The sequence below is a fragment of the Sardina pilchardus genome, chromosome 24 (assembly GCF_963854185.1).
Source record: "Sardina pilchardus chromosome 24, fSarPil1.1, whole genome shotgun sequence".
Lineage (NCBI taxonomy): Eukaryota > Metazoa > Chordata > Actinopteri > Clupeiformes > Clupeidae > Sardina > Sardina pilchardus.
This window is the reverse complement of record NC_085017.1, coordinates 27,014,632-27,029,348: the sequence shown is the minus strand read 5'-3', so window position 1 is coordinate 27,029,348 and position 14,717 is coordinate 27,014,632.

The window sequence follows — 14,717 nt, the reverse complement described above, 5'->3', positions numbered from 1 at the left end:
TGTGGCATCCTGTGGCAGTCAGACTGCAGAGGATGCTGCTGTTGATGTGTGTGTGTGTGTGTGGAGGTGTGGCCGCTGTAACAAGTGGTGCTTTGTCTGTGTGGTCCATTGTCCGTACCACACAAGGTTTTATGCCACTGCTTGGTTGGACTTCCTATTGTGATGCACTCCCTAGAATGTCAATTATTTCTCAGATATTGCACACCTGTGAAGCAGTTCCAGTTTTTGGCACTTGTTAATTCGCCAAATTTCTTTGTGAAGTTGAAATGATCGGTCACGTTTAGGGCTGAAGCGATTACTCGAGTAACTCTAATAATTCAATTACAACAAATTCTCTGGATGTTGTCATACAGAGAGTAGATGTGGAGGTGAAAAGTACTGTAGTTTTAGTGATCAAAAGGTGGAAATTATAGCAGTTAACACAACACGACTTAACACGAGTGGGATAGTGGACTCCATATACTGTAATGTACACAACAGGAAAACTGTTGACCTGAAAATGGAGGCTGATTGAAGGAAAAGCTTTGTAAAGTAAAATTTGAAATAAAATGATATTAAATAATATAATATATACAGTGTGTATATATATATATATATATATATATATATAATATGGTATATAGCCTATTGTTTTGACTATTCAGACAATAGCATTAAATTAAATGGCAAAATTATTAACAAGTGAAGCACTGTTTTATCAGGTAAAATATGTGGTTCTAACAGAAGGCGCCATCAATGCAGTGTTTTGGACAGTTAATGCATTTTCATTATCTCATATTTTTAATCATTGAAAAACTTTTTGTGAAGGTTGTATTTTCAAAACTGTTATGATTAGACATTTGAACATTTACAGCATTATGTGGGGCTTTTAAGGAAAATTGGCAGAATGTCTCGATTTATCAACAGTGTTTTTCAGCTGTTTTGTTTCATGCAGCAATATGGTGACTCACAGTGCATGTTTCAGTCATATTGCTGTAAACACTGTAAGTTTGAATGTTCTGCGCCAACAATTTCTGATATGCTAGAAATCCACTCCGGTTGTATCGGAACAACAATGTTGACTGTGTCGTTGTCCAATTGCACATCACAAACCCGTTCAAACTACATGATAGTGCGATTGAAAGGTGTGATTAAACGTTTGTCTGATTCAACCAGTTCAGGGCTGAAACCATGTCGACATCAGACAGTGTCTACTTGGCATAAAACAGAGACTTCCAGAACATTCCTTCAGAATATTATCCTTCATTCCTTTTGAAGCTGTTCCTGTTCATAAAGGTGTAACAAAGACTTCCCTCTCTCCTCCTACATCTGTTTGGTCTGATTCTTCCCACACCTGTGGCACCAAGGAGAGCTTTTATAATGAACACACACACACACACACACACACACACAGATACACAGATACAGATACACACACACACACACTGAGACACACACTTATACTCACACACACACACACACACACACACACACACACACACACAGTTCACACAGAGAGGAGAAATCATCTATTCAGTATGGGGCGGTGGAGAGAGAGATGAAGGTGCTGGTCTACACCAACCATCTCCACCCTGCTGTGTGTGAGGCGTTCTGCTCGCGCCCTCATGCTGCCACGCCTGAGCTTCCTCCTGTCCTGTCCTGTCCTCTCTCTTCTCTTCGCAAGCCAGACTCAACCAGCCAGGTCAGACTCAGACCCACTCTTCATTTATACATGAGGACTTGTTTCTGTGAGCCGTTTCCTCAGAAAATGAGCAAAGCCTTCGCTTTCAGACAGAATCAGCAATAGGCCTAATTCAACTCCTGCAGTGTTGCTGTTTTTTCTATACCTCATCTAATTCAGTGTATTAAGAGCTTTCGCATTGGACAATAAACATGCGTCGTTATGAAGAAGAATGTTGAACACACACACAAGCTGTGGCATGAATATGTACATTTACGAACGGTGGCTAAAGCAGGATAAAACATGGCAAGGGTCTTGCTGACACTGATGAGGACCGAAAACAGCCCTTTGTTTTAGTTCCGCACCAGAGGCTATGAGCAGAATGCAAAAATCAGTAATTTATTTGTTTACTTTTATTTGCCAGCCAGTGTCTAATGAAACCACTCCAATCACAGTTTAATGTGACTTAATGCACACATTCTGTCTTCAAAACAGCTCCTATAATGACAGTAATATATATATTAGACAGTTTAATTAGATGGCACTTTAATTGTCTACATGCAGCGCTCCATTAGGAGGACCTAGTCCTGCTCTTATGTGCAAATGGGTGTGTTTCTATGTGTGACTGTGTGTAAGAGGTGAGTGTGTGTGTGTGTGTGTGTGTGTGTGTGTGTGTGTGTGAGTGTGTGAGTATACTGTAAGTGTGTGTGTGTCTTGGTGTGTGTGTGTGTGTGTGTGTTTGTGTGTGTCAGTGTGTGTGTGTGTGTGTGTGTGTGTGTGTGTGTGTGCATGTGTGTGTTAGTGTGTGCATGTGCATGTGCCTGTGTGTGTGCGTGTGTGTGTGTGTGTGTGTGTGTATGTGTGTGTGTGTTATTCTTAGTCTTTCCACATGAAAGAATGAGTCCCCCCCCCCCCCACCTCCAAAAAGCTCTATGAATGCATCTCTGCTGGAATGCAGGCATACAGTATGTTAACAATGGGCCAGGAAGGCCAAGTGGGATTCATCTTGTGTTGCCATGGTTGACTCACACAAGCGCTGGAGGAGAGAAGCCAGTTATTATTCCGCTGGCAAAGAGCAGAGCGTTTTTCTACATTCTTTGTTCATCTTAGTTCTACTTTGTGTTAATATTTTGAAGATGAAGGCTTAGGGATTACAGTGTGCAATGTCCATGCCCAAGTCTTTTGAAATGGTTTCTGAGATAAAATACCAACATCAAGATGGGAACAAAGATGGCAGTTTTCAGTTGCAGAGGGCTTATCTGTAAGGGTGTCTGTCTTGTGTGTGTGTGTGTGTGTGTGTGTGTGTGTGTGTATGAATGGTGTGTGTGTGTGTGTGTGTGTGTGTACTGTATGTCAGGATGAATGTGTGACTGTGTCATATGTTTGGACGCTGTCCATCACAGCATGTCCTGGTAAAAGCGGCCCTTTCAGCATCGCTCCTCTTTCTGTCCAGGCCTTTGTTGAGGCCCCCTCACATCGATCGCAGCCGAGCCGCGGAGAGAGAGCACTACAGTACTTAATGGCCAGCGCGAGCCCAGATCACAGTGGTGTCATACGTAGCCTATAGCCACATCCTCAGCACAGAACAGAACACACTGCACAAATGCACTCGCACAGCCTGGCGCGTCCTGCTCCTGCCCTTCACATCTCGTAAACACACTAAAGATCAAACACACTAAACAAGCACACAGACATAACGCACCAATATACGCAATCTCAGTGTTATGATTTTGCAAGTCTCTGTTTTTGTTATACAAAATAACAACTCCTTGATCCCCACGTGTTTTGGGTGGCTTTTATATGAGTGGGGAGATCTTCTCTTTTTAAGGGCACAGTCAGAGAAACTGTAAAACATTCTGGTCGTTACGTTTGAGCCGTTGCTAAGGCTCCCTTTTGTCTGCCGATGATGCCATTTATTATTCCAGTGTCGGAGACGTCAGGACGCAGAGCAGCGGAGAGACTAATTAAACTGACATTTCCAAATATACTCTCCCATTCCTTACCACAAAGCAAGAGAAGGAGAGAGAGACAGAGAGGAGAGAGGGAGAGAGGGATGAAGCTTTCGACAGAGGCACGGAGATCACTAAATACAGTAGCTAATGGTGTAAGTCAGTCAAGAAGCCCCTGCGATTCTCATCTTGCGCTCCGCTGCCATGTCATCTTTCCAGAACGATCCGGCAGGCTCCTCCGCGCGTCCGTGGCTTCTGGACCCGACCTGTCAGCCAGGCTCCATGACCTCAGCACTGGCCAGCCGAACCTGGGTCGCTTCCCACTAAATAAACCCGGGCCGCGCACTGGCGCCGCTGCTCCCAGCGAGCTCAAATAAACAGCGAATGTCCTCAACATGGAAATGTCTGAATCACCCTATTTGTTTTTGTCATTACGGGGTTTTTATGGGCCCTTGCCGTTTAAAATACACAGAGCTGCTCCTCCGCTGTCCCCCAGCTGGATTGATAGCTTCTGTTCTTCTGTTACTTCCATCAGAGAAGTCGTTCCTGTAGCATTCTAGCCTGCTTTACTGATCCCTCATGATAAGCTCTATTCAGGATTCTCCTCTCACATCTGAAAGTACTTGGCCTTGATAAGATGCATTGTGAGACATACTTGCCGTGACATAAATATTTGCTTTGTAAGGCCCCCATACTGTAGGTTTTTATGTCTGTGAGATCTAGACAGAAGAGCTAGACTTCCACAATGACGAAATGGCACCTCACTTCTTGCTTGATAATTACATTATGATTGAACCAATTTTTCAATTTGAAAAAAAAGAAATGTTGCTTAATATAAAAATGTCTTGGTGCAAGTGGTGCCTACTTAACCAGATGGTGGTGGCGGCTATAAACAGACATTGTGTGCACACTCAGCCAGCTTTTTGTGGCAGCAGGAGAAACAAAGGCATCAGCTTTGGGAACAAAGTGTAGTCATGATGAGGCACTGGTCCAAGGGGTCAGGTCATGCAGGTTCTGGAATAACAGGTATTCATCCCAGTGTCCAGTGTTCTGGTTTTCCATTCGGTTTCCCTGCTGTGCTGTTGTTTGGCCGAGTGAATTGAAAGATTTTTTTTTCTTCTCATTTCCAGATTTAGACGTGATGATAATGTGAAAGAGGTTCAGATCTGTGAGTCTGAACCACAGCCCAACGCTGTGAGACACGTGCTACTGTAGCAGCAGACACTGGCAACCATGGACTGGACTGCCCTGCAAAGCAAAAAAGGCAAAGTAACTACGCAGAGGCAGAACTGAGAACTCATTTTCGACCAAAAATGCAGTTACTGCCTTTTTGCTTTGTAGGGCAGTGTAGTCAGCAACTGAAGGTTCAACCTCAGCTGGCGACTCATGCCTCTATGTAGCATGTATCTACATCTTACTGGTACAATTTATACTTTGACAATTAAACAGGCCAGCTAGATATAAAAGACTGTAACTCTAGTCAAGCCAAAAAAAAGCAAATGATCTGCCCATTGTAAAATAGTGTCTCTTCCTTCAGCGTTATCCTCTTTAATAAAACACAAATTGTATCTCCAGTAAAAGGCCCTGATGAAAACTATACTGTATGACTAGCTAGCGGACACTGAGGACATCCATCCACTGAATAGGTGAATTGAGCTGTAAACACACGACAGCTGCTGCTTTCACTGCACTCCAGGTTTGGCCTCAACATCAAGGCTGCACTCCCACATCTGGTACATCTCTACAAGATAACGGATATGCCATATCCAGACCAAAAATACACCTCCGCCTTTTTTTTTTTTTTTTTTGCGGCGTGATTGAATCCTCTTGTCCTGGAAACCTGGGAGCTTCACACATAAAAGGTGCTCAGCGTCAGAGAGCAAATTGGTCTGTGCTGGAAGGATTGGTACAATCAACCTCCAACCGTATAATTAGTAATTTGATTGGGATTAAAGTCAACTTGGAAAGCAAGAGCGTGGCCAATTCAAATCAGCATATGAAATGTGATTAAATTAATGGAGAAAAAATTGAAATATTAATGTCTGGATTGGGGAAACTGGGTCCCAGGTCACGGGCATGAGTCGTGAGTTGTTTGAACTCCTCCTAATTATGGACACACTGGGAATCATGGGAAAGTGGAATACTCACTTTTCTCGCCGCCGACTTGTCTTTTTTCTTCTCCAAAGCTGCTCTCGCTGAGAGCTCTCTGCATAGCTGTGTATCTCTGATCTCTGGTGCCGTCTCAACAGGGCCGTCTGCAGCAGTGCCAGTGCCAGTGCCAGTGCAGCGCTGTGACTGCGGGGAGACAAAAGCAAATCACAAGCGAACGCACTTCAACCAACCTGGACTGCTCAAGGAGCAAGGCATCTCCCCAGCTGTCCAGCCAGTGAGTGCTCCTGCGCAGGGAGGTGGTGCTCTCTGGGAGGGCTGGAGGAGGTGCCGTGTATGGAGGTGGTGTGGTATGCATTAAATGACACAAAGGACTGGCGTTACATATATATATATATATATATATATATATATTTTTTTTTTTTTTTTTAGATCAAACGTCACTCACATTTTGTAGTGCAGCCAGGCCTTTACAGCACCATTTACGCTGGTGTAATTTAGAGTGGTGGGGGTGTCGAGTGATGCACTCACAATGTCGCTAATTGAAAGTTTCAACTGTTATAAATATAAAGTGCTCCGTGGGTGTTCTTAAATAAAAGTGCAGGAAAGCACATTAACATACCTCGTTCCAATCTGAATTCATTTGTGGAATTCAATTGAAACTTTTCAAAGTGAGAATTGACAGCCATGAATTTTCAAATTTCCTATTAGTGTGGCTAGTCGGTCATTAAAATAACAATTTGAGATATCATTAAGCACAATGACTGTTAGAAAAAAAAGCCGGAATGGCTCCTCCAGACATAAAGGACAGAAGAAAGGGGTGAAAAAGCCATATGTTTCAGAAGACAAGCTAGATGTATTACATTTGTCTCAGGACAATGACTTATTGATAATATGATGACAACGGACTCCATTTTGTTTGCACTTACCCCACTCTGGGACGCTTGTGAGCAGCATTTGGCTTTTGGGAGAGCATTAAAAATTCAGCTTGAACATGCTCGCAAAGAGGTACTCGGATGTGAAATATTAAGAGAGCCGTGAGATCGGGGACTACCCATATGCAACACACACACACACACACACACCCACACACACACACACACACACACACACACACACTCACAGACACATAAATACACTCATGCACACTTAAACACAGACTGAATTTAATGGAGAGGCAGGGATCCTCACATTCTCATGTTGACACAATGCACATATTCAGTTCATATTCAGATATTGCAATACTCTGTAATTAATTCCAGAGATTACAGACATCATCTGTGGCCTTTACGGAGACACCTCGGGTGACTATCCTGTCCATCACCCTGCATGTGTGAGACATACAGTAGCATAGCTTCTTACAAATTGCATTGTCTCAGAGAATTTTCTGGTAACTAACTTGCCATGAGCTAAATCACTTTGATATGAAACATGGATGAACGATGGGGAGCGTGCGAACCCCAGTGATGTCGTAATGTTCCTAGAGTGTATTCGGGAATATATTAGCTAAACAGTTGTTTGTTTAGGTCTGACCCATGTTTGTCAGTCCGTTATGACCTGGCTATAGTGACCTGTGTGTGTGTGTGTGTGTGTGTGTGTGTGTGTGTGAGAGAGAGAGAGAGAGAGAGAGTTTGTTCAGGAATGGGAATGAGTTCAAGTATATCCATCCCAAACTCTGACCAATTTAAACAATGTGTTCACTCTGTAGACATAAGCCTGATCAGTCTGTTCAATCCCTTGACATGAAAGCAACGCAATGTACACGTTTTACTACCCCATTTCGATGCTTCACTGACTGGAGATGCACTCTCAGACACAGCTGAGTTCAGAATGCCGACTGCCCTATGGAATATTTTTACAGGAAGGAGTGCAACCCTTTTTGTCGGTTTTAGACAAATTGTGTAGTTAGTGCTTACCTATTATGTTGAAAATGTACAGTATATAAAAAAGGGGAGTCCCACATTGTTTTACTGATTTTAAACAGTTCTTCCCACAAGATCAACTCATGCAGAAATGCACTGTTAATCCTTATAGTATGAACTGCCATTTCACTATGCAGGTTAGATTATTCTGGACACCATAATATGATAATAATTCATTCCAGTTGTTATGCGGAATAAGAAGCTCTGTGTACACTAAGTATAACATCACAAATTGAGACATGTTTAATGAATAATTATTGAATACATTTAGTTGTTGAATCTCTATTATGACTTTAAAGACACACGGCTCCATTTGGTCAGTCTCTAGCATCTGTTTAGGATGGGCCTGTGTGACCCAGGCAGACTCTACACCTGCTGGATATATGCTTTATTCATGAAGCGACACACATGTGTTCGTGTGTGTGTGTGTGTGTGTGTGTGTGTGTGTGTGTGTGTGTGTGTGTGTGTGTGTGTGTGTGTGTGTGTGTGTATGTCTGTGTGTGTGTGTGTGTGTGTGTGTGTGTGTGTGTGTGTGTGTGTGTGTGTGCAGAGGAAGAGATGGGGAAGAAAAACTCCAGCACTGAAGGGACCTAAGCACTCATAACATTAAAATGCATGATACTAGGGAGGTATCTCCAAAAAAAAAAGAAATGGGCAGAGATAGAGAGAGAGAGAGAGAGAGAGAGAGAGAGATGGAGCGGGGCTCAGGATGGAGAGAAAGAGGGAAGGAGGGAGGTAAATAAACATAGACGAGGCGCTTTATGAAATATTAAAGTCAACACAAACAATGAAAGTAACGGAGGGATTTAGCAGTGGCCAACTCAGCCCAGGGGGTACATTTTCAAAGGCGAGCGAGGAGCTCTGCAGCAGTCTGCCGCCTCAGAACCATTACTTAGAGCGGAGAATGAGAGCAATTTTCTGAAGCTTCGGAGTCGGCCTCCTTCACAGCGTGAGCGAATAAACATTTCTTTTAGATCACAGGTTTACCTCCAGTCGTGGATAACCATACGTCTATTTTTTTTCTTTCTTTTTTCCCTCCCTTTACACCTTGCTCACCCCTGACACACATAAACAATATGGGGTATTAAATATGATGATGCAAGCTTGATGCAGGCTTGGTTTATGCTGATTGATTTAAAAAGATTTAAAAAAAAAAGATAGAAATAAATAAATAAATAAAAAATACAGAAAGATTTATGTTTTCTGATTGATGACTTGTGATTGTGGTGCGCACGTCTTATTTCTGATTAAAACTGCATGCAATGACTCATCCTCCACTAGAGCCCCCTTTGCAATATTAGAAATAGAGAGACCCACTGAAGTCCCAGCGTTTGCAATAGTAGTGCGGAATGAACACACTGTTGCATGAGACTTGCAGCATTAAACGGTGCTATTTTTCTCTCAGCAATGAACATGAACATTATTCCCACACAATGAAAGTCAGAACAGGTATGCTCCAGTGATTTTTTGTTCTTCAGTTGATCTTATGCTTGTTGTGAAACTGTAATTGGTGAGATCCTGCAGACCAAACTACATTAATGAGGATTTCATGTGTGAAGTCATATGACTGGCTTTTCTAATAGGCTATCGCTGTCGAGCCTCCCACGCAGTCCCTCTCTTCTCCGAGCTCACCGCGAGGAACAATTTATTCTTCCATCAGAGCTGAGATCTTCATCTCAATTACTGAGAAAGTTCAGAGGGATAAAAGTGACTGGAAGACAGAGTGAGGATATTTTGTGTAAAGCAAATCTGTAACCATGCAGAAACTATATTTTAAACCTGTTCTATATTCCGAACACAGATTGTACTGTTAAAACTTCCTTCAAAGTCTATGCAATTGGAGAACGGCAACAACATACTTAAACCAGTCATTATTAAAAAGAATAAAGTTATTTGAATGAATGTTTTCACGTCTCATGGCCATTTTAATACATGCTTTAAAGTTCTCTTGGGCATCACAATCCATCATTTCAGCTAAAGTATTCCTTCAGTTTGTGTTGTTGTCAGACCCCTGCAAGTCGGTCTCCTGCTTTTTCTCGAAAAATATGTTTCACTTCAAAAACGCGTCCTACAACCTGAACTGAAGAAGCTTTTTACTAAACTCAGAGAATGTCTCAGCAGGAAAAGTTGTCTTTCATCAAGGAGATGGGCAAAAGGAAGGTTTTTTTTTATCTCCCTCCTATTTTCATTGATACCTGTGGAGGGAGAGAATACGAGCGGAAGAAAGGAAGCTGTCCTTCGTCCAGCCACAGCAGCAGTAGTTACAAGTGACTGGGAGAGAAAGAGCCGTTTCTAAGTGCTCCGCGGGCCCTGACCTGTGTCTCCCAGCGTCGGCCTGCCTTGTCTGCCTCTGCCCTTGCTCTGTCCTTGTTGGCGAGATGGACTGAAAGAGTTTTTATTTATAAAGAAATCGCAATCTGGGTCTTAAAAAGTCTGATAGGAACACGTTTCTTATGTCACACACTCTTTTATTTTATTCTTTCTTTCTTTCTTTCTTTCTTTTTCTCTCTCTCTCTCACTTGCTATTCGCCCACATCTCCATTCCCTTGACCTCTCCTTCTGGCATGAGGCTCAGTGGCAAAATCATCCATCCACGACGAGTGTGTGGTTCTCTCACCTTATACCTTTTTTTTATTTTTTTGCCATCACCGCCTTACATCTAGACCCAAGGTGAGCTTGTGTTTCCATACACTTCAGGAGACCCGACCCCCATCTAATGTATTCAATGAGTTCTTTCAGTCCGGACCGTCTTCTTCACCCTGAACTACACATGACATTACTGCTATTGTAAGTCATATCATGTCACTTTTTCTTACTGTGTAGCTAATGGCATGCCTGACACATAATCTATTCAGTGGGGAAATTAGTGATGCCCTTTTTTTATTAAAAAAACAAATCAACTCAAGCACGCTCAGTTCATGAGGACTAGGTTACAGTTGTTCATCAGTCCATCAGTGTACAGTATAGATCCCGCCCAGACAATTTGATTGGTCTGAACACCTCTGGGTTAGACATAAAGACTTCTCATTGGAGTGACTCCAGACCGAATTTCCCAAATTCCAATTTTGTGGGCAAGGTCAATTTGGGCTGGCTCTAGATGGCATAGAATTTACAATGACGTCCTTCACAAACTCAGCAGAGACAAACATACATATTCAAGCCTGTATTATAATTGTGTTGAATTTTGATATGTCTTCTATGATATTGATGTATTTTATTGTATTTTCTTCTGTGATGTGGTATATGGTGATGAATAAGGTAAACAACAGTCAAATGAAGCTGTCTCAGGCATTTGGAATGATGAATGCCGACATCAACCATGAAGAATAATTCCTGAGCTGTTACTCTGGCAGATCGTCCGGCACGTTTGGAGAACTCAATTTATGGACTCCAGCATCCATCATTTTAATGTGATTTAGTGGACATACAAATAACCCCGTCTGTCCTTCACCGCCCAGGACGCATGCCGCGGCTGCACTGAAGAACGTACAGTACATCTCACACAGAGTCCAGAACTACGCCGTTTAACCAGCGAGGCCAAGGAGCAGGGGCCTGTTTGTCACACACACACGCTCTGGTCTCCAGGAGTAAAAAAAATGCACTTTAATGAATGCACTAATTGCATTGATTCAGGATGAAACCAAGGACAATGCTTGTGCCTTTTGTCCATGAAAACACAACATTTTATATTTCATTTAGGAAATCTTGAAGGCAGCACATTCTTTTTTTTTTGAAAGCACAGAAACATGTCATTCGTACCTGGCCTAAACCACTTTACATTTTGTGTCCAAAAAACATCTGACTACATCTGACTGCATAGATGAAAGAGGCTTATTTCAGACAAAAGCCATTTAGTCCACAAAATGCATTTCCCGAGCCTGCAGTTGCACTCTGGTAAAATGACCTATAATCACTATATCGGACAGAATACCTTCCATGTTGTTTGTTTTGCTGGCTTGCCCAATGACAGTTCAACATGAAAGGCTTTTGTCTAGTGCACTCTTCTACTGCCTTACAGTACAAACATCAACATGAGTCCAGCTGGCTTTAATATATAATATAACCTAGGAAGCGTGTGTGCAAACTGAAATGTTAGCGATATATTTAGTGATATCTTGATATCTTGCTGTAAATTTGTAATTAAATATTTTTTCAGGATTTCTTATGCCGAGCTTTAAAAAAGAAAATGCCATTTTAAATGGTCCGGGCAGTTAGAACAACACATCATGACGTATTCCTCTAATAATGTCATTTAGCATCAATCTCTGTAACATTTTAAAATGCAAGCCAATATCCTGTCCAGGTTGTCCACCTGTGCCCCTACCCCATCACAACACACATGCATTTGCTCAAGGTCAGTTGTGCAAATGTGGAGCTGTTTATTCATCTGCACCAGGTGGGTTGGCGGGTGAGGGAGACACCTGCCCCCCCCACCCCCCCCCCCCCCACCCAGGTCACATCTGCTCCTCCTGATGGTGTGGTGTGCATTTGATCAGGTTGTTTCCATGACGTTCTTCTGCCAGCGTGTGTGTCCTCACAGCGCCCCCCAGGACAGAGGCATCATGGGAGTCGGTGTTTTCTTTTGACCACAACTGCACACTACATCTGGACCCCCCCCCACACACACACACGCACACGCACACACACACACTCCATGAGTGGGTGTGCATCCAACACAAAGCCACTTGAAGGCAACAACACAGAAAACATTCTCCTCACAGACATTCAAATAAAATTATATGATAGGCTACATGGAAACTTTGAAGGACCAGGTGTGATATTGATAGATAATAGGTTATATACAGTAGGTTATATTGGTCATTAGGGCCAGAGTATGTCAATTATTTCACAACGCTAATTGTTTCAGGCAAAATAATTGTATCCTCTCAAACAAAGCTAATGGTGACTGTGAGTGTCCGTTACAAAAGCTGACCACCGGTCAGACTGTACATTCCAGTCCAGTTTCTGGCTCTCACTGGTCCTTAATGTAGGGTGACCAGACATCCCCGGTTTCAGGGGACAGTCCCTGTTTTTGGTTGCCTGTCCCCATGAAAATACAGAAAAGCTACCTACTGTATGTCCTCGTTTTTTGATGATAAAACTTGTATGTATTTCAATCAGATTGATAGTCAAAAACTGAAACTGAAACCTGTTTTGTTTTTTTTTTCATATTTTTGGGATTATATCCACCGTTTTGGTTCCAGACCTCTGGTCACCTTACCTTAATGAAGCCCTCCGCTGTGTGACATGCAGTGATGACGAGGAGACAGTCAGACCAGAGGAGGGAAAATGGCCGCCGCCTCTCCGCGGGCCAGAGGGCCGTAAATGACGGGGTGTGAGTGCAGCCGTGCGTACGGCTTCCTCCGCGGGTGTCGGCGGGCGGCGGCGCTCCTGGTAACCGCGGCCGCCCTCTGGGGAGACACTGTTGCTAAGGTGGCGAGGTCACTTTTTCTCTTTCTCTGTCTGCTGTTGCCAACGAGTTAAAACATTTTTTTTAAAAACGCACATACCCCGAGATGTACACACAGGTCAGGTGCCAATTGAAACCCGTTTTCTCATGGGCACAATGGATCCTAAAGGCTACGAAAGTGTTTCTGAGAGGCCCCAGGTGAAGAGAAGTCTATTTTTATCTGTTTGCGGAGAGAGAGAAAGAAGCCACCGAGAGATGATTAGGCTTTCAAATGTATTTTCCTGCCCCCGTTGTGCTGTGCAGTAGCTCCTCAGCCAGTGTTGTGTGCTCCAGAGAAGCCTGTGCCAGTCAATAAACCGCTCCTAGTGACAGCTTTAAAAACTAGTCACCGAAGAGTTAATGAACTGAGGGGTCAGTGGCACCATACCAGATGTTCCCAGTAAGTGCCTCGACATGGAGGCAACAGCTTAAATGCATGTACCAGAGTCTGGTCCCTTACAGGAGAGCTTGAGATAGCCTCTGCCACAACACATGCTGCGCTATACACACACATTACCAGGGACAATTTTTCCATTACTATTGCAGTTCAAATCGAAAGCGTTTATTTAGGAGAATGGGGGGGGGGGGGGTGGTGCTCTGCGGCAAAAAGCTACAATTGCAAATTGTAATATGGAAGAAAATACATATATACGATGAAGTATTGCCACTGTAATGAAGTGCGACATCTCATCTAAGGCTCGCACTTCTTTCAGAGGCACATGCTATTTTCAACACGCTAACCACTCTCTTCCTTCTCATCAATCTGGGTTAAGCTAAATTGCGTTTTAATTTGGTTAGGAGGCACGACGCGGGAGAGTGAAGCTAGTCTTGTTTACCTTAATGGCGTGTGTTCTCGGCCCCGTTAAGCAGTGTTGCTCGCCCATTAGGCTGCACTGGAGTGCTATGGTCTCAGGTGTCTGATCTGAGGAGGGCTACTATACCACCGTGTGTGTGTGTGTGTGTGTGTATGTGTGTGTGCATGTCTGTGTGTATGTGTGGGCTACCACCGTGGCTCACCTCACATCCTCCATTTAAATACAGATCTGAAGACCTATGAGAGATGTCTCTTTCATTTGACATCAATGCGAGAGGACAATTTGAGATATTTTTTTTTCCCTCAGACTCCATTGGCTGACATACATGTAAGGAGATATTCTTTGTATGGAGAACTACACCACAGTAGATTTGTGGGTGAGGTCCAGCCTGGTCCTATCATACTCTCATACATTCATAACGTACAGAGAGTCTGGTCACTTCCTTGAATGCGGATACTCTGTTGATGTTTAAAACTATTGCATCTGCCCAGATCCACTCAGATCTGCCATAACCAATCGCTAATGTTTGGCCCTGACGTGACATGCTCAAACTAGAGCACAACCTCAATGTCATCGTTCTCAGCTACTCCCTCTGTTCGCTGATTGGACCTGCACATTTTTGTCTTGAGAAAACTTGTGAATGTACCGCAGACTCAGACGACGTACTGAAGGGAAATGAAAACTGAGCGGAAGCACTGTATGTAGGAAGGCGGAGCCAGGCTAAAGGATAAAAATTAGTATTTAGCCCCCAACGCTGGCTGAGATGCCATTAAAGCCTTCAGGTGGCGTCCCCACGTCGCACATTCAAAACTC